Below are 26,454 nucleotides of genomic sequence, written 5' to 3' on the forward strand. Positions count from 1 at the left end.
CAAGTTTTTTTTAATCCATGTCAATATACTACATGTCAATATACTATACATGGGATGAAAATGATCGCGTCACAAACAAAACGTTCTATCCTTGCCTTAGAATAGAATATGAATATGAGGTTTGCACTGCGACCTAGGGTCTATTGTGCCCTCTCCTCCAATACATGTATTCCCAAAGTCCCAGCACCCTGACTCCAACAACTTGCTGTGTGCTATTGAGGTAATGTGATCCCTGATCACATAAATGGAACCGAGGGTCTTGAGCCTGCGTCTACAAATTGCGGTGCAATCTAGAATCAGGTGTTCTGGTGTTTCCGGCCCCATGTCGCAGATTGACAGTTGCCACAAGAAGCCATGCCCATGTTTGACAGGTGTTTCTTGAGCCTACAGTGCCCAGTGTAATCCTTGCCTTATAGTACTAACCATCATTATAATACTGTCCTCAAATTGATGCACCAGAAGTAGCATTTTTGTTTACAGAAGAAAATAGTGAATTACATTTTTGATAAAACATTATTTTCTAGTTAGAAAAGACACTGTTGTTGCAAAGCAATGGTTTGAGAAGTGTTACGGTAAATGTGCCCAACATATTCAATAGTCTAGTAAAGATGTGTTTAAATATACAGATATGCTTGCGCTTGAAAGGAGTAGTTTACCGACGTTCTGTTAATTTCTCCTGTCTTATTTTTTCTGTACTTGACATTGATGTCTATACTTGATATGGTATATTAATGCAATTTAACAGAACGAGGTCCATTGACTTGGCTAATAACAATGTCATTTGACTGACTAATGATCTCAACAAGGTCAAACCCTTTATATCCTTCATCTGTCAAAATTGAATCTTATGTATTAATTGTATCAAATTATTGGTCCGGGATGTTGAATATTAACCCAAAATCATCAAGAGTGTTAACCAAATCAATTTAGGGTAGAAGGCACTCAGCTTCACAACAAGTTTATGTGCACCTATAGTTTGTTTTGATATAATGCCAATTATACCTATTATGTCACATCATATTTATTATGGTTTTATGTCAAATACCCGCTTTTTTCACCGAAAAATTGCTATTATTTAGGGGATGCTATGCGTTTCACCGAATTCTAGTATGAATTGCTGACTATGCGAATGCTGCGAGAGAGGGGAAATTAAGCATCTTTTACGGATGATGACATGCAAGTATACTATGCACTAACGCATAAACATGTGTGTTCGCATATCAGTGCGTTCATGTTCAGATACACGAAGATAGGATAATCTCATAAGGGATGAAAAGTACCATAAGTGTCACGTCATGTAATCAGTCAATGGGGTACTTTGCTCGGGGTCATATATATTTAAACTTTAAATAACAGCAGTGTGGTTTATGGTCCATATTACTGAGACTTGCGTCTAAAATATTACATAATGTTTTGTTTTGCAGGAAAAAATACCAGGGTGTTATTGGCACCGTGAACTAGTCGGTTCAACAATAAAAAGACAATATCTGTAAACCGGCGATTGCTTGCAACAGCCCAAATTCAGTATGGCGCTATAAGTACGTATGCATGTACATACAACAATATAAAAAATATTGTACCAATTTTTTGCATCTATCAAAATAATTAGGCCGACAAATTTTTCATATATAACGGCATTGTATAAGGCTACTTTATTCATTATGATATTACAGGGCCGGCCCAAGACAATTTACAGCCCTAGGCAACCAAATTTATAACTTTTGGTAATTATTAAGGTAATTTTATAAAAAAAAAACACTCATATTCCAAATGTTTAACATTTGCCCTTATTCGATTTTTCAACTTTACTCAGTTAAATTGAAATTGAATCAATTCAACTTCAGATCAACCCAACCCTGTTTAGGTATTACGAACTTCAATTTTTTTCAGTCGAAGTTTTATTGGTATTGCCAACATAAAAATGAAGCTTTGACAGATAATTAAAGGCTTAGAATTTTGAAACGAAAAACATGTAAGGACTAAGTTTGGGTGTAACCGAACATTTTATACTCTTTCAACTTCCAAGGACACAAGCTCGGAAAATTTCTTTTGGATGAGGTTAGGGCAAGTATCCGCCCGATTTTATCCATTTCATTCGCAAAGATGAACCGTTATTAGAAAAAGACGCTCTCTCAATTTCACTAAGCTTATTCACATATTGATCGATATATTGTATGCTGTATCTTTATATTGGGCATATCGTGGCTAACGGAAGCATTGATCCGGTTCTACCCATATTTGACATACAGGTATAGTATTATCAGAAAAGGAATTGTGGTCCACATATACGATATCTGGGGGCTTGAATAGTTGTAGTCCGATATGAAAAATTGGTCATAAGTTGAAAAGTTTAAACCGTATACATCGATTGATCCTTGATTTGTATACTGAAAAGTGAAAGAATCAGGTTGAATTTAAAATTGTGTGATATGGGTTTTCACCTAAATATGGGCAGTGCCACGCCCATTATCCAATTTTGATACCGTCTCCTATAGCATCAATGAAGCTTTTATTTTTTGATTTATCATACTTTTAGTAGTTTTTAACATAACTGTTATATGGGGATTGGGCGGGGTTATAATCCGATTTCAATCATTTTTACATTTTCAAAGGCAATACTAGAAATATTGGTGAGAAAGGTTAGTTGATTTAACTTAGGTGGCTTGGGAGATATGTACATTAAACCTATTATGGAGCGGGACCATACCCACTTTTTAAAGATTTTCAAACCACAGGTGCCCCTCACAACTGTAATCCCCTGCAACAAATTACAGTTTTGTATCTTAATTTTGAACTTGGCTATAGCACTTTATAGGTTTTCGATTGATGGCGTTTCGTGGGCTTGGCAATGAGCCGATTTGGCCCAGTTGCAATACCAACCTTGGGTGCCAAGGAATATACATACGTATGTAAAAAGTTTCATCAAAATATCTCAATTTTTAATCAAGTTATCGCTTGCACGTACGGATGGACAGACGGACAGACAAACAGGCAGCTGGATTTCAACTCGTCTCGTCATCCTGATCATTTATATATGTATATATATATACAATACATAACCCTATATCTATCTCGTTTAGTTTTAGGTGATACAGACAACCGTTAGGAGAAAAAAACTATTATACTCTGTAGCAAGATGTTGCAAAATGTTGAGGCCAAAACTGATGGGCTGCGCGTAAGAAAAATCTTCGTGATTAGTCAAATTCATTTGAACTCCCTAACATCAAGTAAGCGAAAGTTTTACTGCCAATTAAATGGATTTTAAATAAGGTTTGTTGTGATTTATAAGTTATTTTCGTTTAAAAAAGGAAGCATTTTTTTCTAAATTAGATGAAGGAACATTACCACAAACTCTCCGTTTCCTTGCTGTCGGTAGTTATTAGGAATGCATTTTAAATAATTTTAACTTTAAGCTGGCGCAGACTACGATATATATAGTTGATAAGAAGGTTTTAAATATTATAAACACCGTTTGTGTGCGTAGTAGATAAAACATAAATGACTGAAGAGGAGCAAAACGTTTCAAAACCTAAGTTTACTCAAATAGTATATTCCTAGGAATAGTAGATTATACCGACTCTTTATGTTCGAAACACTTTCCACAGTCCGTTAATGTCATATTTGCTGTTTCCAAATTGTAGCTTGTCGCGTCCAGCTTCGGGATTTTTCTCCAGAGGCTCAACAAATTTTTCACCTTTCTATGTATTTGTACAAAATAACTGAATAAAATATTTTTTCTAAATAAACGTAGTAATGTTTAACTACAACTGCTTGGTAATAGTTCAAATTTTTTGATACTCTAGGCAAACTTACTGACAGAAAATTGAAAACCGTAATGCCACAAACAAGTTGAAGTTAGACAACAGTTAAACCGAATTTCAAAACATCAACCAAAATGCAGTTGGGTTGAAAATCGTAATAATATCTAAGGACACAGAAAGTGTTACCAACACCCGTATAACCGTAAATAAATTTTAAACGATATCTATTAATTCGTTTGAACAAATATAATTCAAAACGTCCTGTAGTGTAGTTTTATGAGAAATTTTTTGCCAATAGCTTGTACTTCGTTGCTTAAATATGTTGCATCTATATCCGTCAATCCACGGTAGGTTAATGACATTTCTCATTTTTTACAATCTTCAAAAATGTCTGTGTATGTAAAACTTTGCAGCTAAAAGTTTTAGCAACTTGCTTCAACTGATCGTGTTTCTCATCGATTGAAGACAATTCAGTATCAATAATGGCAAAATAAAATTAGTTTTAAAATTTTGCTTAGCAGCGCGAATTGGCTCATAATTGAATTGTCTTTTCTGTTTTCTCAAGCGAACTGTTGCCGTTTCTGATCGAAAGTGCATATATACTTACACACATACATATATATATATATATATTTATGTGTATTTTGTGTGAAAATCAACGGAATACTTGCATTCAAAGCATGGTGTTATTAGTAAAAAAAATGGATAATACTCCCGTTGTTGTTTATAATTTGTATTAAAATACGAAAATATGAAAATATGACTTTTATATTATATATTATATACAAATGAAATAAACGAAGTAATTTTGTAAATTATTTTATTTTTCTTAAATCTGCCCTCTTTGGCGCCCTAGGCAATCGCCTTACTTTCCTATATGGACGGATGTGATGTTATTGTATATTATTCCTTCGTTTGATTCAGTTCATATTTGGTATTCGAATATTGGCGCTACTTTGTTAAATTCATATCTCCCAAACGATTCTACGAGGTTTGTTAACAAGTTGAAATCGTAATCATTCAGATTACTATCGCTCTTAGTTATCAATAGAGTACCATCTCATCAGTATATTTTATTTTACTCAAATATCAAAAAAGATAGGGAAAGAAAATATGGTAGACATGTGGCGACTTTAATACAAACGAAATAAGTAATTTTTTAACATTTGCCAAGAACTGGGGTTATGGTGCAATACATTCTTATAGTCCTTATATACCGAAAATAATGAATTCTTTCCTTTTCGTTCGGTTTATAACATTCATATTTGTTTTTTTTGGTAAAAAATTGCTAAAAATATTTTAGATTTGTACGTCTCTGATCGAGACAAAAACATGTATGTGAATTCGAAAATTACTTATAGGAATGTCATAAAGCTTTGCTTGATAATAATTTGCCTCTTTATCTAAAATTAAGCAAATTTAAGGGCCCTGGAGGTGATCCAATAATTTCATCAAACGCTTTAAGTGTATTGGTGTCGTCGGCTTTTGTCGGGTACGCGTACGCTATACCGACTTGGGGTCGACTTTGCTTGATGAAAATTAAAAATGTTTGATATTTCTATTTAACGGTGGCTGATTTGATCATCTACATTCGTGTTTGACAAGCATAAGCTTATGTACCTATTGAATACCAGTTCAAAAGACGAACAAGTCGTGGACGAACATACATGTAACATAAAATATTTTGTTAGAGTGATGTTAATGAACTTACTGACCAATTAATAGTGATTATAAGATTAAGTTACTTTAATCAAATATCTAAGCGTTCTCGCATTACTGTTTCTTGTTTTGCCTATTTGCGTTATTTTTTCCAATAAAACTGCAGCAGAATCTACTAAAAGTAAATCGTCTTCCGATGATGACATTACAACTGAACGCTGTGAGTGCAAATCTAAAATGATTTTTGACGCGTTTATTCGTAAAATGATTATGAGTCGTGTTTGCAAGCAAGACTTCACTCACACATTTGCACTCGATCTACGACCAGCGACCAATTTATTTACCTTTCTTAATTCGTTGTGCAAGATGGCATTTATTACATAACTAAACTTGTAAGGAAGGGCTAAGGTCGGTGCAGTCGAAAACTATTCAATCATCGAGTCAGATAATGCTAAGCGAAATATTCTTGCTTTATTTTATATTTTACATTATAACACCTACTAGAGCAAAGGATATGGTTATATATATATAGGGTATTTGGGGCTAGAGAAGGTATCGACTGATTATATTCATGTTTAGAAGCAAACCAAGAAAATATAAGTACTAATTTTAATTAAGACACCTTACAAATTGAGAGATATTTTCGGTACTAAGTCAGTCAAAGGCGGTGAGGCGGCAAGTAAACTTATGCACCAATTTTGATCATTTTATATGAGAGTTGACACATACATATGGCACTGTTTGTGTCCAGCTTTACTTGGATATCTTCATAGATGTTCGATAGATTGAAAAGTAAAATTAGGTATATTTAGTTTAAAATGTTGTGTTTCCGATTTCGACAAATAATTCTAAGAATGTATGTGGATCTTATGTACAAAACTCTTTTCGAAAAATATTATGTTCCTGAGGTTTTGACAATTACCGCGCTCTTAATAGTTTTAAGCCATCTCGTTCATGAGCGAGGGCGGGTTAAACGGTAATAAGTTATATTCCCACTACATTGGACTCACATGGATTTAGTATTTCGTGAGGTAAGCAAACGAAAAGTATTTTCTAAAGTTCTCACTTAAGTATAAGGTACAATTGTATTGTTAAAAGTAGCTACATATATAATAATAAAACTTTTATCTAATTTTCGAAGTAGTCTTTTGTTTCTATATAGGACTAAGCCTAAGTATAGAAGTTTGAGAATAGAAGAAAACCGCTGGGGCTGTATAATACGTTGGATGCAATATCAATTCGATCATCTATTGACGCAACTTAAAAAGAGTTTTCCTAAATTCATGAATATTCATGACCGATACCACCACGTTTTTTTGATATTTTTAGTTTGTGATATCTCGACAAACATTCAAAATAATTACATACATTTACTTTGCTTGGGAAAAGTTCAGTTAAAACAAAACCACTTTTTTGTATCAACAGTATTGTCTGTAATACAATCTGTAGGATGAAGCGACGATATAAACATGTCACCAATAAGCAAAATATTCGTTAGTCGGCTAAATAAAAAAGTGTCAATCGATATTACGTAATTTTGGGACGCAAATCACTAAACGCTATTGTACTATAAATTATTTTATTGTGATATCTCGGTACTTGTATAGTTACAAAAATAGGGACAGCAATATTGGATTAGACACATGAGGTTCAATGGTAGCTGAGGACAGACTTCATTAATTTTCAAAAATACCTGTGCTCTTGTTTCCATACTTATTGTTTCCATATATGTATAAGTAGTAGAAGAGATGGACTGATACCGCTTATTTTTGGATCTGAATTTGCACTCATTCCTGATATATGTATAAGTCAACCAAGTTTTGAGTTTATACCTTTATTGTTTAATATAACTCATAAATTCTAAATTCTAAACTAGAAGGGGAGAGGATTTAAACTGCCGTTGTTTGGAAAAAGGGCTTGATTCCCATTTTTAAACTAAATGAAATACAGCGTAAGGCATATGTAATAAACTGAATATACATAGTTTAAGCAGAGAACTTAAAACAATGAGAAGGTGCAGGTTCGACAGCGAAAAATTTGTAGGGATTTATCAAGGAGTTCACCACAGATGCACGAGAAACAAATAACATTTTTCGCTTTTATAACAGCGGTGAATCTGTACACATACGCTCTCTTAACATAACCAACCGACGAATATTGAAGAGAATATAATATGTGAGCAAAACTGGGCATATTGATATGCCATTTGAAATATATTCCCTTTTATTGAATATTATTTATTATTTTTTAAATTATTTTATGTTAATTCATTTTTACTTTATTATGAGAAATATATCAAAATACTTTTAAATTATTACTAATAAAGTATTTTGATATATTTCTTAAAATAATTAATTAATTGTACTTGACACCATTATGGAGTCATAAAAGTACAGAATTGTGTTTATATAAACATGTATTCTTTCTATATTACTTTTAATAAAATTTTAAAAAATATATTGTTGCTCAAAAGTCTATTTTATTTCAATACTAATTTCAGTTGATTTTCCTATAGAAATTTGACTGGCGTAGAAGCAAATGTGCAACAGGACATACATACATATATTATGTCGTTTACACATTTGTATGTATTTTTATGTAGATATGTACACTCATTACTTCATGTGAAATCTCCGTTGACACATTTTTTGCTTTTATGTCAAAGAGTCAATCTGTCGAAGAACTGACGCGACGACAAAGCGTCACAACATTGTGTTGTTGGTAGAAAATCCGAGATGTGCCATACACACTCTTACAAACATACATCGCATATGGGCAAGTGCAAAGTCAATGTGTGTACAAAAAAATCGAACGTACTTACATAAATTCGTTGACAAATACAGTCAATCCCGGTTAAGTGCCAAAACCAAAGATGCAGATTTTTTGTGCTTTGTAGTACATAAGCGATTGTGGTACCAAAAAAAATTATTTCTATGTATTTAAAAAACAATTACCGTTTTCTTTAAAAAATTAAGAAAAAAAAAGTGAGATGCAGCAAGACACCGGCAGATAAGAGGGATTGGAGGAGTGATACTTAACCGGGGTTTACTGTATACATAAATCAGAGGAATATTGAATATTTTCTTTAAAAAGTTTCTTGAATTGTAAATCGACAAATTTACTATGTTGTCACTTTTATTCTAAAATATTTTAATACTCATATTTGAGGGGTTGTCACTTTTCCCTTCTAGAGGGAATATCAGAAATTTGTTCAATTTATGATTTTTAGCTTTTGCCATCGTCGCGAAAAGACGCTTGTAGGCAAACGCTTGCTCGGGGAGATGTGTAAGGCGTTTGCTTTTATGAATGAAACGACTTAGCTTATTGCTTGTGCGCCAGCGTTCATGAATGAAAATGTTGTTGGTGTGTGATTTACTACAAATTTAGGATTTGGCTACCATATTGATTTTTGGTGCTCATGCTATTTGAGACAGTTGTTGTTTTTGTACAACAATGTTTGTATTCTGCCTATTGGCTGACGTACTTACATTTGTACGCTTAAATGTATGTAGATTTGTGTATGCATTACTTATTTTGCGCGGTCGTACGCATATTTGTACATACATACTTACATATAGAGCAGTGCGCTTACATGTTTTCATTGATAATTGATAATATATTATTACAAGTATATTATATAATATAACATATTGATGTACATATGTACATACATAAATTATGAATTTTGTAACAACTAAAATTAGAAAATTATGAAAATAGTAAAATATCATTTCTTGCATAATCTTTCACATTTTATCAATGTAGCATTTGTGCAAAAAAATCATATTTTATCAATTTTTCATCATAAAAATCGTTTATATGGCAAAAAATAATCATGCATATGTGAAGTGGCATTTGTATTTTTTGTTTTCTCATTCATTTCATTTCATTTTTCTCTTTATGTTGGGAGATACGTAATTTGTCAGAGAAGGTTGTTAGAAATTCTCATTTCTGTTAAATAACAGCAAATGCTACAGAAAATGGTGAACTCCTTGATCTTAATTTTTCAGCCAACCAATCGAGCATCATACAAAATTCAATTTGCACCTTCTCGTTGTTCTAAGTTCTCTGGTTTAAGTTGGTCATTTATTTTTTGAGATAAACATTTTCACTTAAAAACAGGCAGTCCGGCAGCCATTGCACAATTTTTGAATAAATGGACATATTTAACATATTTTCAACCCCGGGGTTAAACTTGTTGTTTCTGTGTTGTTTCCTCCATCTTGACACTATGCCATGAAATAATGAAACATATTTTTAACGAGTTAGGCTGGCATACCTTTAGTAGTTTACGAAATGTTTATATTATATTATATTACTTATGTACAACTTTTAAGAACTTCCTTGGTCATAATAGAAACCATATTATAAAATAACGCTTGTTTTTTCAGAAGCTGCCAACAATTTTTTGACCAAGAGACCTGTCGTCAATACTTCAAAAAGATCTGGAGAGACAAAAAGTCTCAACCGTGAGAAATTGTCATATGGGATGAGTGCATTGTGAGACACGAGAAGTCTTCAGGTGCATTAAGTTCACTATACAATATTTTCTAAATAATAAGACAAATTTGGTGGTGCACTAATATTACAAAGTTGTTCACCAAAAATGCATGTCTAAATAGACAGAATCTTTATGGACCCATTAGCGCATTTCACTGCACTGTTTCACAGACTTCTAAATCTATAGTTTTTTAAAGCGTTTGCATTTTCCAACCGTTGTAAAATATTGCCTGGGCTAGTAGGAAAAGGGATAAATTTGAAATTATCAATATTTTCCATTTGTTATACTAGGTAAGTAAAGGTGAATTCGAGCTTAGGTAAATTCACGTAGAGTAAAATTATGCGATTTTCAATATATGCAACTTCAATCAGTTTACTTATCATCCCGATTTGTGTGCTACAAAATAGGTTAGGGTGGAAAATCGATATGAAACAAATATTTATTGGCTAAAGATTATTCTGCCATAACTACATATGCATACACACGTACGTAATAACAAACAGTGGTCACATGATGTGTACGTGTGTATGTGCAAAGCCGACTTTATCTTTTTCGCGGTGCATTTTTTGCCACATGGTTGACACTACCTGGGTAATGCAATATTCAAATATTCCTCCCTTCCGCGTGCTGTAAGCATATGCAAAAAGGGGCTGCAATTTTAAACTGCTTCAGGGAATTAGAGTTACACGTGGCTGTTATTGAACACTTGGTCGTTAGATTTTACTCGTATTCTTTTTTGTGTACTCTAAATTTTATACAGAGTTCAAATAAACTCTTTTTTAACGAATTCTCTTGAACGTGGTGGTGGAATTAAAAAAGGGCATTAGCCGAAAAATAGGAGCACTCAAATGGTGATATTATTATCGTATACACATTCATGTAATTTGTTCACCACGCAATCATAAATTTAGAATTTTAATTTGCAAACCGTTACATAGAAAGGTTCACACAATTTTTGCCCTAATTTGAATCTGTACCTAATGGCGGTTTCATGTTATGATTTTGAATTCACACTATTAATAACGTTTATGAACAGAAAATTTTTAAATATAGGTAAAAGTATAATACTCCTTATATTGTATATTGTATATCATATAACATTTAAATTTTTAACATCATACCGCGAGACTGGGAATAGCATTTTACAATCTACATATCTTTTTGCCAAGACCAACTTAACTTAATGGAAGTCCTTCAGACATTCGAAGGCCTCTGAAGATTTCGAAAACTGTTCATACATAGTATGTCATCAACTTCAGGGATTTTGTTGTCGGAAAAAAAAACGAAAACAAATACGTGTTAAAAAGTTATGCTTTATATAATACTTAATCATCCCTTTAAACGGATGTTTTTAGCAGTAATAATATAAAACTAGTTTATTTATCGAAATATGTTCAATATTTTAACTGCATTCACAAATTCTGAACGTATAAAAATTACGGACCTCTATAGCCATTTTCTGCCCTCATATTAAAATTTTTTCGTTCCCAGACAATTTATATTGAAAGATTAGCATCGATAAATTAACTAATTTTGGCCATTCGATCAAATAATTTCAATGGGTTTTACTCACAAAGGTGAACATTTTCCTACTGGAGAGGTAAAGAGGCTAGCAATTTGCGTTCCTTATCGGTGGGATAGAAATCTGCAACTACTAAATGTACCTATAATCTCATAGATCTTATAACTAAGTGCACTCGTGAAGCCGCGAAGACTAACTGAACAAAAATGCGCAAACACCTCAAGTTGATTGTTCTGATCGTGTTAAATCATTTAATTTGATCAACATATTGCATTAGTTTGGAAATGGCACATTCTGTGCGAAAGGCAGCTTCAGCAATCCCTCCGATTCCGATGGGATCATCTAATTCAATTCGTGACATATGCATGTGAAGCTATGTGTATATGTATATTGAACTGTTGTGCACTATTCTGTGTCATCCAAGGAAACCCCTTTACAGCTACTTGAAGGTAGGAATACACTTTCTGCAGCAAGCAAGCAGGAGATCACTAAAAGCGAGCCAGGGTTAATTTATTGAGCGGTGCTAACCCCTTCTTTCACTTTTTCTGCAAACTCATTTCAGGTATACCATACGTTCGTACATACATACATATGTGTGTATTCGTACATCCAAATATAGATATATCCACATGTGTACACATACTTTTGTTTTTGTTTTTTAACTCTGTGACGCTGCATGTATGATCCCTGCGTTTTTTTTAATTGGTAAACAAAATGTACTTACCGTGAGAAGACATCGTCTTGCGTGGCGTTATAGTTTATTGAATGTGTACTCTTATGTGCAACCCTTTTGATAAATTTGAATTAATCCGGAAAAGTATGCGCTATCCCAAACCGAACACATATGACTAGACCTTCAGGTAAATATGTCAATGCCAAAAGATCATTTTTCACTTTTGTATTTTTCCCTCGACATCACTAATATTTTCTTGTGTTGCGCTGAAGCTTTGGCAGATCTTTAAATTCATTGCAACATACGGAAATAACGAGGTATTGTGCCATAGCCTCTGTAGCGAAATGTGTGTATGCTTGTCGGAATTCACATTCAACAGTATGTACGGTTGTTAACCTTAGCACTTGAGCTATCAACGGATTTTAGGTATACGCACATACTGGTATGCATAATGCATGTATGGATGAACATAGTGTGCTTCAAATATAGTCGGATCGTCGCGACTTCAAGGATCTTATATATGTCAAAGGATACGAAAAGGAAATGTGAGGTGATGGAGAATCAACTGTTAAGCCACAAATAACCCTAACATTGTAAAATTCATTCATAATGAATAGCGCGGACTTGTCAACTTTATAGTTTTTTTCACAATGCAGAAAGCTTTTTAAGTCATCAAAGACAGAAGGTTAGGAATCCAATGTACCATTCGTCCTGACCATAGCGTGATTCAGAGGAACCGAAAATTTCCTCTCCATTGTTCAGTGCAGGAAGAAAATTTATATAAGTAGCTAAAGTTTAACTTATGTATTGTATATACATATTCCATATATCATATATTTGTATACTCTTGCAACACATTGTAACACAGTTCAATAGCTTTGTTCACCTAACGGTTTTTTGTAACACCGAAAACTAAATGAGATAGATATAAAATTATACATATATATAAAAACGATCAAGATGCCAAGATTAAAGATATATCAACCAAACTTGCTTTTGCAAAAACAAGCCTTTCTAACACCTCGTTATACAGTGTGAAAATAATTGAAATCGGACTATAACCACACAAATTTTTCATTAAATGAATAAATTTGCTTTCCATCCATACTGTGGAATTGTGATATTCTATTACGTACGATCCGGAAATATTTATAGTTTGGTTGTTGATTTTTACTATACCGTTTAGTGGATTTACTCGTATTATTTATTAAAATACATTCTGATGATTTGCTTTGCACAAGTTTTTTATAATCTCGCAACATGTTGCTACAGAGTATAATAGTTTTGTTCACTTAACGGTTGTTTGTATCACCTAAAACTAATAGAGATATATATAGGTTTATAAATATATAAATAATCAGGATTACGAAACGAGTTGAAATCCGGATGTCCGTCCGTCCATCCGTCTGTCTGTGCAGGCTATAACTTAAGTAAAAATTAAGATATCTTAATGAAACTTGGTACACATATTCCTTGGCAAAAGAGTTAGGACTAGTTTGTAGATGGCATAATCGAGCCACTGCCACTCCCACAAAACGCTATTAATCGAAAACGTATAAAGTGCCATAACTAAGCCGAAAATATGATACAGAACTCAAATTTGGAACTACGAATCTAATTAAGGAGGGGCCACTGTGGTTTGAAAATCTTGAAAAAGTGGGCGTGGCCCCGCTCTCTAATAAGTTTAATGTATATATCTTCCAAACCAATAAATCTATATCAACCAAATTCGCACACAACAATTATTTTCAAGCCCTCGTACGGTTATGTGAAAATAGGTGAAATTGGATGATAACCCCGCCCACTCGCGATAAAATAAGAGGACGTATTTTCCTAAAAACATTAAAAAATCGGGTGAAAACTTGCCCTAGTCCCCATATAACTAATCAAAGGATTTTCAAACTTTGTTGACGGTATGTGAGGTACTTAATGAAACTCAGGAAGCATTTTATTCTGTTAATAGTATGTTGTATTACCAAAAATAGATAAAGTCAGTACTACCCCTATCTCTCATATACCTAACATAAGATTTTCAAACTACCGGTTGGGCTTATGCCATATATATCAGTCAATATGTAAGATATCTAATTAGCTGATTAATATTGGATATACTATGGTATAGTTCAACGTATAATATCGCTTTCAACCGAATAAATTTAGAAATATTATTTTTATTAGGAAAGGCGTACGTGAGAGGTTGATGATATGTATGGATTATTACATTTACCGTTCCATAGTGAAAATTTGTAAATGTATGCTCAAAGAATGGCAGTTTTATTTAATGTTCTAATGTAAAGGTTATAAGTTCGTCATTCTGTTTTAATACAGCTCCTAGGCATATTTGGAAGCATCTGTGGTGTGTGTCTTTGCACTCAATTTTCATACAAAACAGATTTAAAGAAAACCAGTAATGGTCTTAATTACACTCGAACTTAAAAACGGAGAGGACAAGTAAAACATACTACTGCGACAGTTGAATCGCTCTCCAAACGCATACACTCTCAAAAAATACGAGTATAACGTTTGAATGTGTAAGAATACCAACCACTGTTGTAAAATGACGTCTTTTGATGGCAATGTAGATTTTATTTTATTTAATGCTGATTTAGCTTCAGCGTTTAATTGTATTTCGATGTTTTTTGAAAATTATTTTGATATTCGTCAAGAATTAGGGTTGTGAGTGGGTTTGCTAAATGCGTAATCTTTTATTTGAAACGTCTATAGTATCCTGAAAGTCCTAAAAATTATCCAAGGTCTTTAAGAGTTTTGCAGCCAGCATAAAAAACTATTAATCCTAAAAGTTCTACTTGGTTTTTATATAATTCGTATTTGTCGGCTGGTACTTTCATATTAGCTTTACAGAGTGTATCAAAAATTTGCACAATATGTTCTGAATGAGTGTTTTCATCTTTGCTAAATATTATTATGTCGTCTATATAGACATAACATATTTTTCTTATATATTGTCTCAGAATGTTGTCTAATGTACGTTGGAATATGGATGGGGCGTAGTCTTGTGAACTCATACTTTCCGTTGTTCACTGAAAAAGCTGTTTTTTTCCACGTCAGATTCCTTCAGAGGAGGTCGACTAATAAACTAATACAAATATTCTTTTAAACTATCATTTCCAAGAATTGCGTGAAAAGTTGTAAGAGTAGGTAACAAAAAAAATTTAATATGCGTTCTTCGATATTAAAAATATTTAGGAAAGTGTGATGGGTAATGTGTATTTTCCCACCAACGGAATTCGCCTAAAAAGTGTTATTGTTTTCTTTGGGATTTGGTGCTAATTTTGATTGTATATAGTTTTTATGAGAACATGTATCAACTAGTATTTTTAAAATTTGTCCACTCTTCGTTTTGCAGTTGAAATAACGTGTAGCGAATAGCTGTTCAGTCTAACAAATGTACATACATCTGTCAGGTCTAGCGATAGTTCGTTTTCGTCGGTTTGTGTTGTATGGAAATAATCCTAGTTGTAGTCATTGTTTTGGTAGTCACCTTCGTATTGAAATTTTGTTCGTTGTCAAAGTTTGAGTTTATGATATTGTAACATCCTAGATTCAATTAGTATGGTCATGCGATTAATGCGTGCTTTGCTCGGAAGTTTTAATATTCCAAGTTTAGGCAAAGGTCTGACAAACGTGTCAAGGGCTTAAACACTGTAGTTTTCGGTTAGAAAGTGTACTGCTTCTACCCCTAATTCCATACAACCAATTTTGTAGAGGATTCGAGATATGTGCGAATGCACTCTTTTTGATAAAACTCATTAACTGTCAATCTTCTCTCAAGTCATTTGATACTCTAAATTCTTCGTAATAGGTAGTAAAGTAACGAAATATTGCTGTCCAATAGAGTCTTGCTATACGACTCTAGAGCTACGTCTGCTTTTCCAATAATTTTATTTCGAATAACTTTTAATATGCCGAAATATCGTGGTGTGCCTTTTGAGGATTCATATATCCTCAGAACACGCTCAGCACTCTTTTTAAGGAGGTAAACTCTGAAGCGTTCCCTGAAAATTAACGTATTGATCGCACTACATCGGGAATTTTATCAATTTCATTCGTCTTGTTTTTAATAGATTAGCCCATTCCTGCGAAATTTGGCTTCCAGAACCGAAAGGTCCTGTTGGTGCAGCGGGAGTGGTATTCCCTATCACTGGTGGCCTTATCAAATTGTTTGGGTTTGCCATTTTTTAATATTTTTCTTTTATATATATATATAAATATTTGTTTCAAATAATTTTAATATTTTATTGTTATAAGATCCGCAGGGTGCACCGTTAGGTGCACTCTTTCACTTCCTTGATGCTAATTTTGTGTGAAGAAGTCCGCTCGTCTGCTTATTTTTCGTACTATTTATGGGTATTATACTTTTAATTTGCGCGTGTTTTTTAGACGCTCCCGATTTTTCCGTTATGTTTTTGCGTGGGGTTTTTAAACACATATGGTTTTGTACAACTTATGGTACACTTTTCCGTTACGTGTCATATTTTTTTAAGCTATCCGCTTAAAACATTGCTCGGGCGCCAATTATCGGATTTGTTATTACAAATTGGAAAAAAAATTTTTATAGTTACGGTCAATATGACCATATTTATTAAAATCTTATATGCAACTAAATATAATTTTTATTCTTAACTAAAACGTTAACTTATTCTATCAGTCCCAAAATTTTTACCTCTACGGAATTAAAGCTTTTGCTTTTTGTGGCGAAAGTCACTTCCTGTTGTCGGCTTAGCCTATTGCAAAATTAATAATAACTGATATATTAGCTTTAGCAAATGTCAATGAGTTATTATTGCTAACTGAAGTTTTAGCGTATTTATGCTGCTTCTCCTATTATGAAATAGGTCCTTTAATTCATTCAAGGATATAATGAATATTTTGCAAAACACTTCTTTTAGGTTTTAAACATAAAATTTTAAATTTATACCTATATTAAATTTCAGCTATTGCAAGAAAAATTACGAATGTGAAGTTAAATATTTTTGGTAGTACTGACTATTTCATTGGACTTCACTATATTTTTGGCCGTTACGGATAGCAACCTACACGAGATGTTTTCTTAACACAGCATGATTAGGAATGGTTTTATTGATGTTTATTTTACAAATGCTTAAGAAAATCTTAAAACCGGGCAATATAAAATTAGGACCTTATATTGGTTTTCAAGCTTTTAAAATCAGGTGTATCTAAAGTTTAGGAAGGAAAGTTATCTTTGGAAGATTTATCATAGCTTCGCATACAAAGCATGTGCATACTATCCACTCTGCCGAGTGTGTTGAGCGGAACACTATGTTATTGTATGAGCCTTAAATAATTCAAAACTCTAACTGAAAAAATGGTTTTCAAAACTTTGTTTAACAACAACAGTGACACATATGTTTCAGAATATACAAACATATGCACATATGTATACGAATTTATGTAAGTACATAAATATTTCCTAAAAAAAGCTAATATGGCTTCCGAAGGGTGGTGAATAAATTGGATGGTCATTGCTTGCAACCTGCGAATGAAAGAATGAAAGAGGTATATTTTATTGAACAAGACAGCAGAAGTCGAATGACCCTTTCAGACCGCACTAGTATGGGGACATTTTTATGTTTCATATGTATGTATTCCAAATTTGTATTTCCCATATAGAAATCAAAACAAATGGCGCTGATTCTTCATGTACATACACGAAGTTTCCGTAAAAAGTCCACCCCTAACGTTAGTAAATGTCCATTTCCTTTGCTTAAAAAGGCAACGTTTGATGCAATGCTTTAAATTGTGTTTTGTATACTTCTGCGCCTACTTATTTATGCATATATTATACTCGCATATATATCATATTTAGTTGTATTCCGAATGAAGAACTAACAGCAAAGATGATATGCTAGGAGCTATCCCGGTATTGCAAAACTCATTCTTTGGTCTGGTAGCAGCTGTCTTGAAATTATTGGAAAAATAAATTAATTTAGTGTATGCACACTTGTATACATTAAGCATTCGAAAATTCTTGAAAGTAAACTTTTGAACGAAGTACAATAGAAAAATTTTAAGAATTACAGTCCTGTATTTACAGTTTTAACAGCACCCTGACGGGACAAACACACTCATATGATATGAACTTTGCCTAAGATACTCTTTTCTTTTCACTTGCAATTATTATTCGCTTTTTGTATATTTTAACATAGGTTTTGCAATAATATTGTTATTGGAGGGTACTCTAAAATACGTTAACTATCTAAAATATGGTGAACAGTTTTAGCTCAAATATTATTGTAGAATTTTTTGTTCACTATTATGGAAGAGTTCCGCAGCGATTTTAAATATTTTTTTTAAGTTGCGCTTTCTCTGTAGTAATTGTGATTTACATATTTTCTAAAAGGAATCTTGACCGCTACGGGCAGATAAAATCGGGATTAATGAAATCTCCTATCCAGGAGATATATATATATTAAAATTTACTCCACTATTTATATGTTAGTGTTAAAAATGACAGCATTTTTGATATATAATATATATAATTTTTTCCGAAATTGTTTGTCAATTTATTGTACATATATATAAAACAAGTAAGGAAGAAGTAAGTTAGGGTGTAACTGATCATTTTATACTCTTGCAATTTGCAAAGATCAAACCCAGGGAAATACATTCAGGTGTTGGCAGAACTTAAAAAAAAAAATGGGTCGAATGAATTTAAGATTCAGATTCGACGAAATCGGTTCCACTGAACCCTTTCCGTACCTTGACTCGAAAATTTAATGCTTCTAACGTATTTATTTGGTGAGCTATCGCGCATTTAGTAGTTTTCAACATAACCGTTATATGGGGAATTTCCGTGAGTGCCATCCGATTTTATTCAATTTCACTCCATCTAAGGCAGCAAAGTTTTTTTGATATAGCTTTAGAAGTCATACCCACTTTAAAAAAAGGTTTCAACCACAGATGCCTTTTTAAATTTCGATAGGTTGTACCAATTAAAGTAAAGTATTTCTACGAAACTGTGAATGGATTATAATCATATCCTGCATGTTATTAACTTTATTATAGGTCTTAGACTTATTTAGTTGCATTACTACATTTAGCTACATGTAAAATCAACCTCAAATGAGATTTATGCCACTCAACCAAAGGTGATAAATTAATTATATTAGGCATATGAGGAAAACATCAACCAGAGAATCGCAAATCAGAATTTTAGTGATGTAAGTATAGCCCAAAGTTTAAACTAATTTCATTCATATTCGGCGCTAAACTTCATTATTTAAAAAAAAGCTTGTCAATTTCATTTTATTAAAATTTTACACATATTAGAGAGAGGCTAGGGGACTGCATTACTCAAGTACACTCGAGAATATGTTTTCACGCAATTTTGTAAAGATAATTAAGATATTGAGTGATATATTTATTTGGCATAAAGTCCTGCTAGACTAACGAAAATTAGTATATGTATCATAGTACATATATTGGAGAGGGGGTAATTGGAGCGATTTCACACATTTTCTGCATTATACTATAGTCTATTCAATGTTATACGTTCACCAATATTCAATGTCGACCGACATATATAAAGCCAACCGGAAGTTTGAAATTTTACCAATATATTGGGTATATGATGCTAGGGGTAGTATTGATCCGATTTTATTAATTTTTGGAATTATTATTATCAGAAAAAGATATTCCATGAGTTTTAATCTTTATATTATGTATATGGAGACATGGGCAAGTATTCACTGATTTTATCCGTTTTTGACATAATGGTACATGATTATCAGAATAGATTATCTCCGAATTTCAATAATACATCTCACAGATTGGCCGATATTTACGGGAAACTATCAGATGTGGGCACTAGGGTCCACATATTCGGTATCTGGAGGTTTGAAAAGTTATGAATTGATTTTGTCAATTTTCACACTGTCGGAGGGGGAGCCAAAAATATTTGTCCTGAACATATTTTGTTGATTATAGCTCTAGCGGCTTAAGAGTTATGCGTAGTATTAGGAGACGGGGCTACATCCACCCTTTAAAAATGTTTAAACAACAGATGCCCCTCCCTCTTAATATGGAGCTTAGTTATGGAACTTTACATAATGCCGTTTTGTGAGTATGGCAATAGTCCGATTCCGATCATCGGCAATACCACCCTTCTCATGGTGCCAAGAAACATGTGTGACAAGTTTCTTCAAGATATCTCAATTTTACACAATTTTTACTTGCTTGCACAGTCGGATGGACAGACAGTAATTTAACTCGTCTCGTCATCCTGATCTCTGCCCAAAATCTACGCCTACTTCCCATATAATAAAATTTTAAAATCCATCTGATTATTTCATTTTACAGTATATATTGTAATTCAAGAACCAACCAATGTTTTTGGATAAAAATTTGTGGAAAGGTATTTGATCTTATGCCCAACAATTTTCGAAATCGGACCATAAATTTTTAAGAATTCAGATGCCAAATATGTGAGCCCAAGTGCGTATGGCTGACGTTTAGTCAAAAATATTGGTAAATCTGTGATATAGGTATTATATATGTACTTGTAAATTGGAGGATCCTTGATAATAATATACCCTTGTGTGTTGAATCGTTCCAATTGACTTTATAAAACATATATCGGCGAATGTGATAGTTATTTTAATGAAATTGAGAAAGCTTGTTTTTCTGTATCTTTGTGGTTGAAATGGACACAATCGAGTGAAAACTTGCCTTAGCCCCCATATAACTGATATTCACGATTTTGAAACGTCTGGCTGACTTTACTGCATATATGTATATGTTTATATATTTTTAAAATTGCTTGAAAATTAGTTCTTAAGTGTATCTGAGCAAGGCAAAAAATTAATGCAATCAACCCTTCCATTTCTATGCACCCAATGATTTTAGCATAATTTTCGCTGACGGGAAGTAAAATATAGTAACAAAACTAAGTAAGTCTATGACCTTCAAAATAAGTTAATATGATACCAAAATTGATTGTAGTCCATTCACCATTACATCGAACAATGAAGCTTTTCGCTTCATTTCTTAATATAAAGGTTTGCCAACGTCTGAAGGTACTTTGACGCCTGCGATCTTTGCAAGTTGGAAGAGTATAAAATGTACGGTTACACCCAAAATTAGCCCTTCTTTACTTGTTTGTGTTATTTTTGTTGCAGCGTGGTGTTAAGGAATAAACGTAATATATTTCATCAAGATATCTCGATTTTTACTCAAGGTATCACAGACGGAAGTTACAAACATACATATGTACATACATACAAACATACAGGGGAAGCTAATAAAAGCTTTTAAACAACGAATGAAAACACGACAGACCTTGGATTAGGAGCCGTATTATAATTTAGATCCAATCTAGCTTAGTGCAGACGGTCTATACGGTTAATTATACTACTCGAATTCTATAAGGACGGAAATAATGTCCTTCTGAGAATTGGGTTAGTACGTCTGCTGATTCTCTTTCCCACGTATATCTAATTGTATCCCTTTGTTTTAGTTTATATCGTATACGTGTACATAAGTATGTAGGTATACGCGTAAGCCATTGAGTGAGAATATTAAAAATATTGATTTAGGTATTTACTTTCCAGCACGAATATGATGAAATTTGACCATTTTCACTCCTACAAAACTCCGTTAAGCGAACAATTATAAAGTGCTTTAACTTAACCGAGCTCAGGGAACCGAGCAGGCCAGGCAAAGGTTAAAAACTCAAAACTACTCAAAGTGCTATACATATATGCGTATGGAAAAACTTCAGAAGCATAAAATTTTACTGTCAACATAGTATGGTTAGATGGGAATTAAATCGGTCCAGTTGACTTTGTACCATAAATATTGGTCATACTAGTTTCACTAACTTATGTGAACATATTTTCCTAGATACGAGGGCTGCTATATATATTTCTGGCCTAATAATGAAAATACGAATATTTATCAACGAAAATGGTTTTTTTTTCGGTCGATTGCTGTTTTGTTTCGGGCGGATACGCATAGATCCATGATTCGTCACCTGTGACGATCTTATAAACGTCTTTTGAAGCACCGCGATCGTATTTTTTCAGCATTTCTTTACACCAATCAACACGAGCGATTGTCAAATTGTGCGGGATCCAACGAGAACAAACCTTTTTTACGATCAGGTGTTCATGCAATATCGAATGTATGCTGGTGGGAGAAATGCATAGGCATGCCTCTATCTGAAGGTATGTTACATTACGGTCTTGCATTATCAGTTCACGTACGGCATCGATATTTTCTGGCACAACGGCTGTTTTTGGACGACCTTCACGGAATTCGTCTTTGAGTGAGCGTGGGCCACGATTGAATTCGTTGTACCAGTTTTTCACAGTGCTATAGGATGGTGCTTCATAGCCATACAAAGATTTTAGTTCATCGATGCACTCTTGTCGTAATAATCCACGTCGAAAGTTGTGAAAAATTATCGCACGAAAATGTTCACGAGTTAATTCCATTTTTTGGCCGAGATGATTTTTTTAATTCCCTGTAAATAAAACAATTCACGATTAAATGACAAAACGTTCTGAGTGATGTTATGCTAAAAAATGTCAAACTTTCCAATGGAAATGTCAGATTGCACCTGGCAACACTTAGTATTGCCTAAGCCAGCCTGCTATATAGCAGCCCTCGTATTTTGCAGTAATCACTTTTTGTTATTCTGGCTGACTTTATGTCCAATACTTTATTGGCCAATGTGTCAGTAATTTTATGTAATGCCAAAAGTACCTGAAATCTGTACAAAGCTCCAATTGACCCCATACCTATAATTTAATGAGTCCCGTCCCTTTACTCGACTTTATCCTTAAATACCCCGTATATTGAATTTTGTCCCTATTGGTTTTGTTTATAGTTTTTGCACCAGCAGTAATGGAATTAAAAATTAATGGAATGAGTATGTATGTATATACATATATATTCCCACACTTACATATGTAGTAAATATAGTCACTTGTGTTAATTAGATTAGTTTTATTATAAATATTGTAATGAAACTGAATAAGCCGTGACCCACATTGTTAGTTAATAAGAAACCAAACATGATCGCAATCGAATGAAGAATTGGAATTTATAAGCAACATTTTTTAATAGAAAGTTATGCTTATACCTAAATATATTTCCACTCATTTGTTCTTAAAAAATTTTGAAAGTATCAATTGTTCGCATATGTTACACTCGGACTTAGCCATTTTTTACTTATTTATTATATAGAAGGTTTTGCATACATCTATAAATACTCCGTCTGATGATGGCCTTCCTCATTGTGTTCTTTTGTACCAGAGTTTTGTAGCTTAATTCGTGGCTTGGTTATAAAACTTTTAAACTTAACGGTATTTGTCACGGCAATGGTCCAGTTTCGTCCATCTGCAACATAAACCTTCCAAGTTTAATTTTTTCTTATTTTCACTTAAGATATTGCTTGCACGGATGTACAGATAGAAAACAAATCAACTATGTTCTTTTTGTGCCAGGACGGAACTTATTTGGCATGGTAATAATGATTTGTTAACACAACGGCTGGGTGCTATGGGTATTTAAAGTTCAATATGTATTATGCATTAAATCTATGGTAAAAGTGATAACCGAAGTTATATCCTCTTTTTTATATTAATTCAGCCTTTGCTAAGTAACAGGATTACAGATAATGCAAAATTGTTGTATATATAAGTAGCGTCATGTAGCTTGAGATAATACAAATATTAAAAAATGGGTGACTGCCTTCGGAAAATTTAGCACGTAATTTCATTGTATCATTGTCATTAAAATTTTTTTCGTTTCTGTTGTAATACTAAATATTGTTAAAAGGCAGATGGGCATGGTCATTGTAATACCTTGCGCTCAAAATGGTGAGATGGATAAATATATTCTTATCTGCCTGCACATATGTATGTATCATACGATTTAAGGAAATGCAAATTTTACCGCTTCATAATATGTTACATTTATCGTATGTTATTTACCTTTTCCTTGGTTTGAATGGAAGTTAGCTGTTAGCTCAATATGCTCTCTTCGTATTATTGACCGGATATAAGTGGCAACCAATTCGAAGTCTTCGAATACGCAAAATTTTCGGAACGTATTGTCATGCTTTTTTTATATTATATAAGTATTCAAGTGAATGTGTATGCACTTATATTCAGAGTTGCCAACTAAGTTCTTTAATTACTTTATTACTTTTGTAAAGTTAAAACGCCAAAAAATGGTTTAGTGTTTAATGCTTTTTTTAACTCAAAGATAGTGAATAATATGATATACTTTTAACACATGGCATTAGTGTATTTTATAAAAAAAGTTTGAAGGTGTTAACTCCCTTTGGCGAAAAAATTTGTTCAGATTCTGAAACTTTGGTAAGTTTTGATTGTGGATGTAGAGATATTAATTTTATTCAATAACATCATATTGAATCTACTTCTAAATTCTGGATTCAAGTTAAGATGTATTAAGACTCAGTTGATCTGAATCATTTTCAAAATTTGGCAAGCCACGTTCTCAGCGCAATTTATATTTTTAAAAGCGAAATTTGAACCGCTATTCCTTCTATTAGTTAATGCATTGCTTAAAAAACTGTTGTGGTGAACATTATAATATAACAGATGATGTAATTGTAATGTAACAAAATTCGAAATATAACATTTACAAGAAACTTTATGGCCACATTGTAATTGATGAGGAAATAGCCTTTGAAAATAATTTGAGATATTCTTTTTAAATATACTTACATATAATTTGTTATATTATATGTTAGTCATAAGTCAGTAAGAAGTATTTAACAAAATGCTAAGACAATAAAGATCCATAATTAATTGTTATTTTTAGTATTAAAGATTTAGTTAAGGCTATTCAATATTATTGAGCAAAACGGTTTGTGTTATTATTTTTTTTTAATGTGGACATTATTGCTTAGACCACAGAGGCGACGGCACGACACGACTACACGACAGCGAAATTTTCCTGTCGGCAAATGACGTCTTGAAGCCAGCTGATGTACACAATTTCATTATTGCCGTAAATAGGTCGATTCATTGCTTTATTGATATATCAAAACTATTTTATGCTTCTGTTGGTGAAATAACATTAGACTTGTTAGAGATTTGAATAGTTTTACATTTCACATATTATCACAAAATTTCGATTGATTAAAAAAAATGTAGTTTTTGTTTTGCTAAAAATGGCCCTTTTTGGTGCTTTAAGATGCTTTTTTAAGTTAAAAGTTGGCAACTATGCATATACATACAAGTATAATATTTACCGAATAGAAGGACACTTGTTTCGTTGCTATGTAGTTCTGCTTTATTATTACCTACATTCATATATCACATCCATACGTATATGTGTGTTATATAAATACATATATGTTTGGACATTTATAAGATTTCCTTAATGTTGTGATATAAGTAAATACTTGTATGTATATACAAATTCGTACATTTGCACATATTTACATACATGCGGTCTTACGTGGGGGTTGTGTTAGGACGGCTATGCATATGAATAGTAGCATGGACAACAGAGGATTTTGTAGATGGGACAGTTACGAATGAGGGTTGGATATCTCTCAAATATGTAGCTTTTCATGGATGGGCAAAATGTGTGGTAAGTGGTAATAAAAAACTTCACTGTAAGTTCAGTTTGAAAATAAATATGGAAAGCAGATGTCAAACCAATACCATCACTTCGAGCTGTGGTCTTATGCTGATCAAAAAACGCAGAACATACACATGTATGTTTGTTTATTTATGCCTGTGTATGTATTATGAAGCAAATGCGAGTTGGGAATGTACGCGTATAAGATATCGGCTAAATAGGACTTTCAGTCCATTTAACATATTTCGTAATATTCAAAAATTTCATTTTATTTATTTTCATTTGAAAGTGAATTGGCTTAATTCCGGCAAAATTCCTTGCTTATTTAGATAAAGTAGCTATCATTTTGATCAAGAAGGAGGCACTGCCCTTTAAGCGAATAATTTAATTTTGTAAAAATTTGTTAATTTCCTAGCAAAACTGAGAAAGGAAATCCATGTAGAGAGAAAAGTGTTTGTGTCATGAAAAATAAAATCATGTGTAGTTACGAGAGTGCTTATATCAATAGATTATGGTCCGTATTTATAAATAATGACTGTTTTAGAATACTTAAGTCAATTTGTGAGAAAATATGTGGCCAATTGAATTGAGATGCTATCCTTGGTAACTATGTAGATATTTTATTTGTATAAATAAGCTACTGTAATTATGAGTATTATTAATGCACATTCCCATATCTACTTGTATGTATACATACATGTGTAATATGCAAGTTGAAAACTTACTTTAACCATCA

This window comes from Bactrocera oleae, chromosome 5, assembly GCF_042242935.1.
Source record: "Bactrocera oleae isolate idBacOlea1 chromosome 5, idBacOlea1, whole genome shotgun sequence".
NCBI lineage: Eukaryota > Metazoa > Arthropoda > Insecta > Diptera > Tephritidae > Bactrocera > Bactrocera oleae.